The sequence below is a fragment of the Phyllopteryx taeniolatus genome, chromosome 3 (genome assembly GCF_024500385.1).
Source record: "Phyllopteryx taeniolatus isolate TA_2022b chromosome 3, UOR_Ptae_1.2, whole genome shotgun sequence".
NCBI classification, from domain to species: Eukaryota; Metazoa; Chordata; class Actinopteri; order Syngnathiformes; family Syngnathidae; genus Phyllopteryx; species Phyllopteryx taeniolatus.
In genome coordinates this window covers 19,267,769-19,274,323 of record NC_084504.1, presented here as the reverse complement: position 1 = coordinate 19,274,323, position 6,555 = coordinate 19,267,769, and the positions used below count along the sequence as shown (strand labels likewise).

The window sequence follows — 6,555 nt, the reverse complement described above, 5'->3', positions numbered from 1 at the left end:
GAACATATGATAAAAGACACACCACAATATTTGAGTCATGTAACTTGAAAACTTTCCTTTACCTTCGGCCTACTCCAACACCAAATATGACAAAATTAAATATCACAAAAATATATATTGATATACATTATCTGTCTTGTTCTGTAAATGTTTAATATGCATGTTTGTGGCAGTGACGTGCGGTCAGGGTAGTGAGGCAAGAGCCGCACTACCCCCTGGTGGTCTTTCCTTTCCACTGCGTGTGAAAAGTAAAAAAAAAACCTTATGATTACATTAAATTGTTCCATATGAGTTCTATGGTCCGTGCTTTACGTTGATTTTATTTTTCAATCCAATAATTTCAATGATTTCATCATTTCAGTGATTTCATCATTAAAATAGCTGAATTTTCATACTTCCTGTTCAAATGCATAGGAAGCGCAGCTACGAGTCACGTTGAGTCATCGCTCCCATGATGCTTCAAGAGACCACGCACACATCCATTCAGCCAGGCTGTGATTGGTCTGTGGCTTCACACAAGAGACATTGGTGTTTCCTCATTACATCGCCAATAGTATACGTTTTATCACACATGTACTGCACTTACTGATGTATAACAGACTGTCTAATATATTTCATGAAAGTGTGCTAATCGACCAGAAAAGCCACTAAAAGTGTGGAGTCGGTGAGGGATGTCATTGCTTCATCACTTTCCAACTAAACCAGAAACTGGACACTCTTTAGATAGGTCATCCCTCTTGTGCACTATGTATTTACATGCCGGTTTGTTGAATACAGACACGCAATCATCAGGGATTCTTGGGGAATGCCATGCCTACATTAGGAGTAAACACACAATCAACAACTGCATGGATGAGATAAAAATGCATGGAAAAAATGTGATCTTCCAACTTACGCATAGCAGCATCTGGTGCAGGTACAATCCATGCAGTCACTGTTTCTCCAACATGATCCAACCGGGAACCATTTATTATCGACCTTATCCAGACAATATTTTGCACTTACATGGATACAAAGAATGATGACAACATGGCAAGTATTTATTCATTCACAATACAGCATGTGAAAAAATACACAGAGCAGCAAAAATTGAAAGTATTGTCTTTACCTGGTTCCAGCACTTTAGGATGGCATTGACCATTTGCCAGTGACAGCACTGCGCATATCAGCATAGCTAGAGGCAGATATGTTTTCTACGGTGAAGCAGAAAACAATAAAATTAGTATATTTTTAGAGAACCTCAGTGAAAGTTATTCAATTGTTAGGACATTTCATAAATAAATACCATTTTTGCCATTCAAAGTTAGTTATGCCACATAAATGAAAAGAAACCAAAACCAAATACAAAAAAAACAAAAAAAAACATGCAAAAGTTAAACTTACCATTGTTACAAAAAGTGTCATGAGACTGAGAAGAGGCTTGGTTGGGTTGCAAAGTATTAAATTGAATGTCAGTGGAAAAACTACTGAAGTAAATACGGCAAAGTGCCAGGTGTTCGCCTGGTGGTCACCGCCCCTTCATGTCAATTAGCCAAAAGTATCACACATTGGATAGTATGATATTACTAGACTTGGAAATTAAAAGACTAAAAGTTCCTTTGACGCAAAATTAATTCTGTATGTTCAATACTAGCACTCTGGTAGTTGAATATTAACATACAAGATGTGTCAGAAATGTTCCAGGACTCACATCACAAAAGATACAGTATATTTCAAACCCGAACAACGAGTTTTGTCCTTGAGTAAAATCACCTAGATATATATAACACCATCAAACTATTGATTGATTGATTGTCTTTACTCCAAACAGCTATACATCCATCAATTTTCTGTACCGCTTACCCTCACTAGAGTCACAGGCGTGCTGGAGCCTATCCCAGCTAACTTCGGGCAAGAGGCAGGGTAGACCCTGAACTGGTCACCAGCCAATTGCAGGGCACATATAAACAAACAACCATTCGCACTCACATTCACACCTACGGGCATTTTAGAGTTGTCAATTAACCTACAATGCATGTTTTTGGGATGTAGGAGGAAACCGAAGTACCCGGAGAAAACCCACGCAGGCACGGGGAGAACATGCAAACTCCACTCAAGGCGAGGCCGGATTTGAACCAGGGTCCTCAGAACTGTGAGGCAGACCAGTCCTCCACCGTCCTGCCTATTTCAAACATGTAACCAATAAAATGATAACATTAAACAAAACTAAACTAAAAAAGGTAGCTTGAAATAAAACAGAGCAGACATTGTTTGGGTAGTTTTGAAGTCAATTATGGCCCGTTTCTGAAGAATGCACAACAGTTGTAAAGAACTTTTGCATGTTTCCACAGATCTCGGAACTAACTCAAATGTAGTAGTATTAATGAATTATAAAGAATATGGCGTGATTCATTATTCAGGAAGCACTTGGCTTTGGACAGAACTGAAATGCTTCTAATCTAGATTGTATGTGTTTTACATGAGGTTTCCAGCAAATTCTGTCTAATTCTTTTATTTAATTTTACAAGTTTTTCCACGTGTATTTTATAAACATAGCCTCTGTGTCAGGTCATCAAGCAATGAGCAGAATGAGTAACAATGAGACTAATGAGATAAGACCAGAATTGCTTGATTGTGACTAAATTGCTTGATTGTGGATCTTCGAGTATGCCCCCGACACCAAATGCTAGAGCCCTCAGTGAAAGAGTCCTACGATGCCAAGGCCAAAATAAGCAAGGTAGTCAAAGTCATTGTGATCCCAGTCTTCGATGTGAGTGAAATCGTCCACCGCGAGTTCTTACCACAGCACCAGACGATCAAGCAGCACATTTCCAAAGAGATCCTGCTGCGTTTCCTTCATTCAGTGCAGGAAAAGCGATGAGAGTTGTGGCAGGACTACTCCTGGCTGCTTCATCATGGCAATGTGCCCCCTCACAATGCCCTTATAGTATCTGTCAGTTCCTGGCCAAGAAGAATAGTTTTACCAAATATAAGCTAAGATCTAAGAGGTGTTTATGTTATGTTTCTGATTTACGCTTCTTGTAAAATCCATCCATCCATCCATTTTCTGAGCCGCTTCTCCTCACTAGGGTCGCGGGCGTGCTGGAGCCTATCCCAGCTATCATCGGGCAGGAGGCGGGGTACACCCTGAACTGGTTGCCAGCCAATCGCAGTTCTTGTAAAATAAATAAATAAATACAAAGACTCGAAAGCTATTTATTTATTTGTTTGTTTGTTTATTTATCCCTTTTTTAAAATTATTATTTATTTATTTTTGTGAAGAGTCTGCGAGGAATGTCATTGTGTCACTTTCCTACTGCAACAAAAATTGGACATTCAATAGACGGGTCATCCCTCTTATGCACTCTGTATTCACATACCGCTTTGTCAAACACGGATATGCAGTCACCAGGGAATTGCCTGGGAATGCTAAACCTGTAATTAAGCAGTAAATACACAGTCAACAACGACATAATTTACAGCAATGAAAACGATCCTTCAACTTACGCAGAGCAGCAACTAGTGCAAGTACAATCCATGCAGTTGCTGTTTCTCCAAGATGATCCAACTGCATACCATTTATTATCAGTCTCATCCATGCAGTGTGTTGCACCTACATGGGTATGACATTTTTCTATAGTATTTTTTTCGTTCACGATACAGCATGTGAAAACTATGAAAAAAATACTTCATGAACACAGCCAAACAAATTATTGTGTTTACCTTCATCCAGCAACTTAACATAACAATACCCATTTGCCCGTGACAGCACTGCATATAGCAGCAATGCCAGAGACAGGCAGGTTCTCTAAGGGCAACAGAAAACAATTTAACGGGTTTATTTTGACAGAACATGCATGAATGTTAGTCAATAGTTAACATTTTACAGAAGCAAATGTTGCATTCAGTTATATCACAAAAACAAACAACAAATTAAGCTTACCATTGTTACAAAAAGTGTCACAAAGGATTATAGTGAAGAACAGTGGAAGAACCTTTGGCGTTAAATAGGCTGAAGTGAGGGTCGGTCACTTGGTGGTCGTGACCTCTTTATGTACATAAACAGAAACCTTCACAGATTTTTGGCAGTAATATGACTAAACTTCTTCCTTGGGCACAACATTATTTTTGTGTGGTACTTGTCAGTATGGCTTTCTGGTTTACAGTATAAAATTAACACTTCATCCATTTAGCACTTGTAGTAAAATCCATTTAAACCTTGAACTAATAGCACATTTCTGCAAGGTCCTATTGGTAAGTCAGTTACATTTTACAAATTATAGGTCACATTAATGGTGGAAAAAGTTTAAAATGATTGATCTTGGTCAAAATTATTTTACAGCACAAAAACCTGACATTTGGCATTTATATCAACAGCAGCCTTGTTCCTGTTTTTGTAGTCTGCCTGGTGAGCCTACAGTACTGTGCTGTTTAACAAGTGGAAACGGTATAGTATAAGACCATTTCTTGGAGCTGAATTTGCCTTAACTTGTTATTTAACAAAGATTTTATTTGATAAAGATTTTATTTATTATGTTTTAGATAAAGTGATATTGTTCAGCAATATTTTAATTTTATGTTGTTTTTTAATTTGATTGACGCTCATGCTCTGATTTGAAAAATAAACCAGAGGTTACTCACTGGTTAATCTGTACTTTAGTAGTTTTTTTTCACTTTCTTAGTCTTTCTCAAGTAATAATTTGGACAACTACTTTTTACTTTTACTTGTCATATTACTCACAGTACTCTTAAATGAGCACAATATTTTTACTTGAGTGTATTGTAGTTTCGTCAATGATGATGTAGCGGTACACTCGCCTGACTTTGGTGCGGAAAGCGTGGGTTCAGTTCCCACTCAGTGACGGTGTAAATCAGAATCAGAATCATCTTTACTTGCCAAGTATGTCTATATGTGCCCTGCGACTGACTGCCGAAAGTCAGCTGAGATAGGCTCCAGCGCCCCGCGACCCTAACCAGGATAGGGGGCATTGAAAATGGATGGATGGATGTATTGTAGTTTGTTTCCCTTTTTGTGTGAATTTACTTTGAAAAGAAGGTTATTTGTGCTGCTTTTCGTTCATTGCGAATGGTATTTTCTTGATTTTGTGCAGATTAATTACATTTATTTCATAATTTCAGTCTAGACGTGACACTGCCCTGCACCCCTTTTTCAACCTCAAATCCCTTACAAGGTTTATTGTACATTCTGCCTTCTAGAGACTATTTAATTGTTCTGTTTGTCATTGCATCACGATATGTAGCAAGAATAGATGCACAAATAAATTTTCTATTAATTTCTAATTAATAAATAATAATAAAAATAATAAGTTATCCATCCATTTTCCTCCGCTTATCCAAGGTCAGGTCGCAGGGGCAACAGCCTCACCAGGGAAGCCCAGACTTCCCTCTCCCCAGCCACTTCCTCCAGCTCTTCCGAGGGGATCCTGAGGCGTTCTCAGGCCAGCCGAGAGACATAGTCTCTCCAGCGTGTCCTGGGTCATCCCCGGGGTCTCCTCCCGGTGGGACGTTCCCGGAACACCTCACCAGGGAGGCGTCCGGGAGGCATCCTAAACAGATGCCCGAGCCACCTCATCTGGCTCCTCTCATTCCCGACACGGAGAGGGCAGTCCACCCTTTTCCGACTGAGGACCATGGTCTCAGATTTGGAGGTGCTGATTCTCATCCTAGCCGCTTCACACTCGACTGTGAACCGCTGCAGTGAGAGTTGGAGATCACGGCTTGATTAAACCAACAGAAGCACATCATCTGCAAAAAGCAGAGATGCAATACTGAGGCCACCAAACCGGCCCCCCTCTACGCCTCAGCTGCACCTAAAAATTCTGTCCATAAAAGTTATGAACAGAACCGGTGACAAAGGGCAGCCTTGGCGGAGTCCAACCCTCACTGGAAACGAGTCTGACTTACTGCCGGCAATGCGGACCAAACTCTGACACTGGTCGTACAGGGACCGAACAACCCCACAAAATCCAGAGCCTTTACGAACTGCGGGCGAATATCATCCACCCCCAGGGCCTTGCCACCGAGGAGCTTTTTAACAACCTCGGTGACCTCAACCCCAGAGATAGGAGAGCCCGCCTCAGAGACCCCAGACTCTGCTTCTTCATGGGAAGGCGTGTCGGTGGAATTGAGGAGGTCTTCGAAGTATTCTCCCCACCGACTCACAACGTCCCGAGTCGAGGTCAGCAGCGCCCCATCCCCACTATACACAGTGTTGATGGTGCACTGCTTCCCCCTCCTGAGACGCCGGATGGTGGACCACAATTTCCTCGAAGCCGTTCGGAAATCATTCTCCATGGCCTCACCGAACTCCTCCCACGTCTGAGTTTTTGCCTCAGCAACCACCAAAGCTGCCAGCCGGTACCCATCAGCTGCCTCAGGAGTCCCACAGGCCAAAAAGGCCCGATAGGACTCCTTCTTCAGCTTGATGGCATCCCTCACAGCTTTATTAATTTCCACTTTTTACCTTAAATGTATATATATTTCACATCCTCGATACGTTCCGCTCCCTGCATTGCAAATACACTACCGTGTGTATTGGATGGCTTTTTTTGCGAG

At 41.1% G+C, this 6,555-nt stretch overlaps 1 long non-coding RNA gene across 1 annotated transcript; it reads right to left on the bottom strand.

Annotated features, from left to right (window-relative positions):
- Positions 1–67: 67 nt before the first annotated feature.
- Positions 68–3,012, bottom strand: LOC133475867 (uncharacterized). Its single transcript, XR_009787955.1, has 4 exons — positions 2,781–3,012; positions 1,109–1,193; positions 896–1,000; positions 68–814 (listed from the first exon to the last, which is right to left on the bottom strand). It is a non-coding gene; the product is annotated as an uncharacterized LOC133475867 (long non-coding RNA).
- Between the last annotated feature and the right edge of the window lie 3,543 nt (positions 3,013–6,555).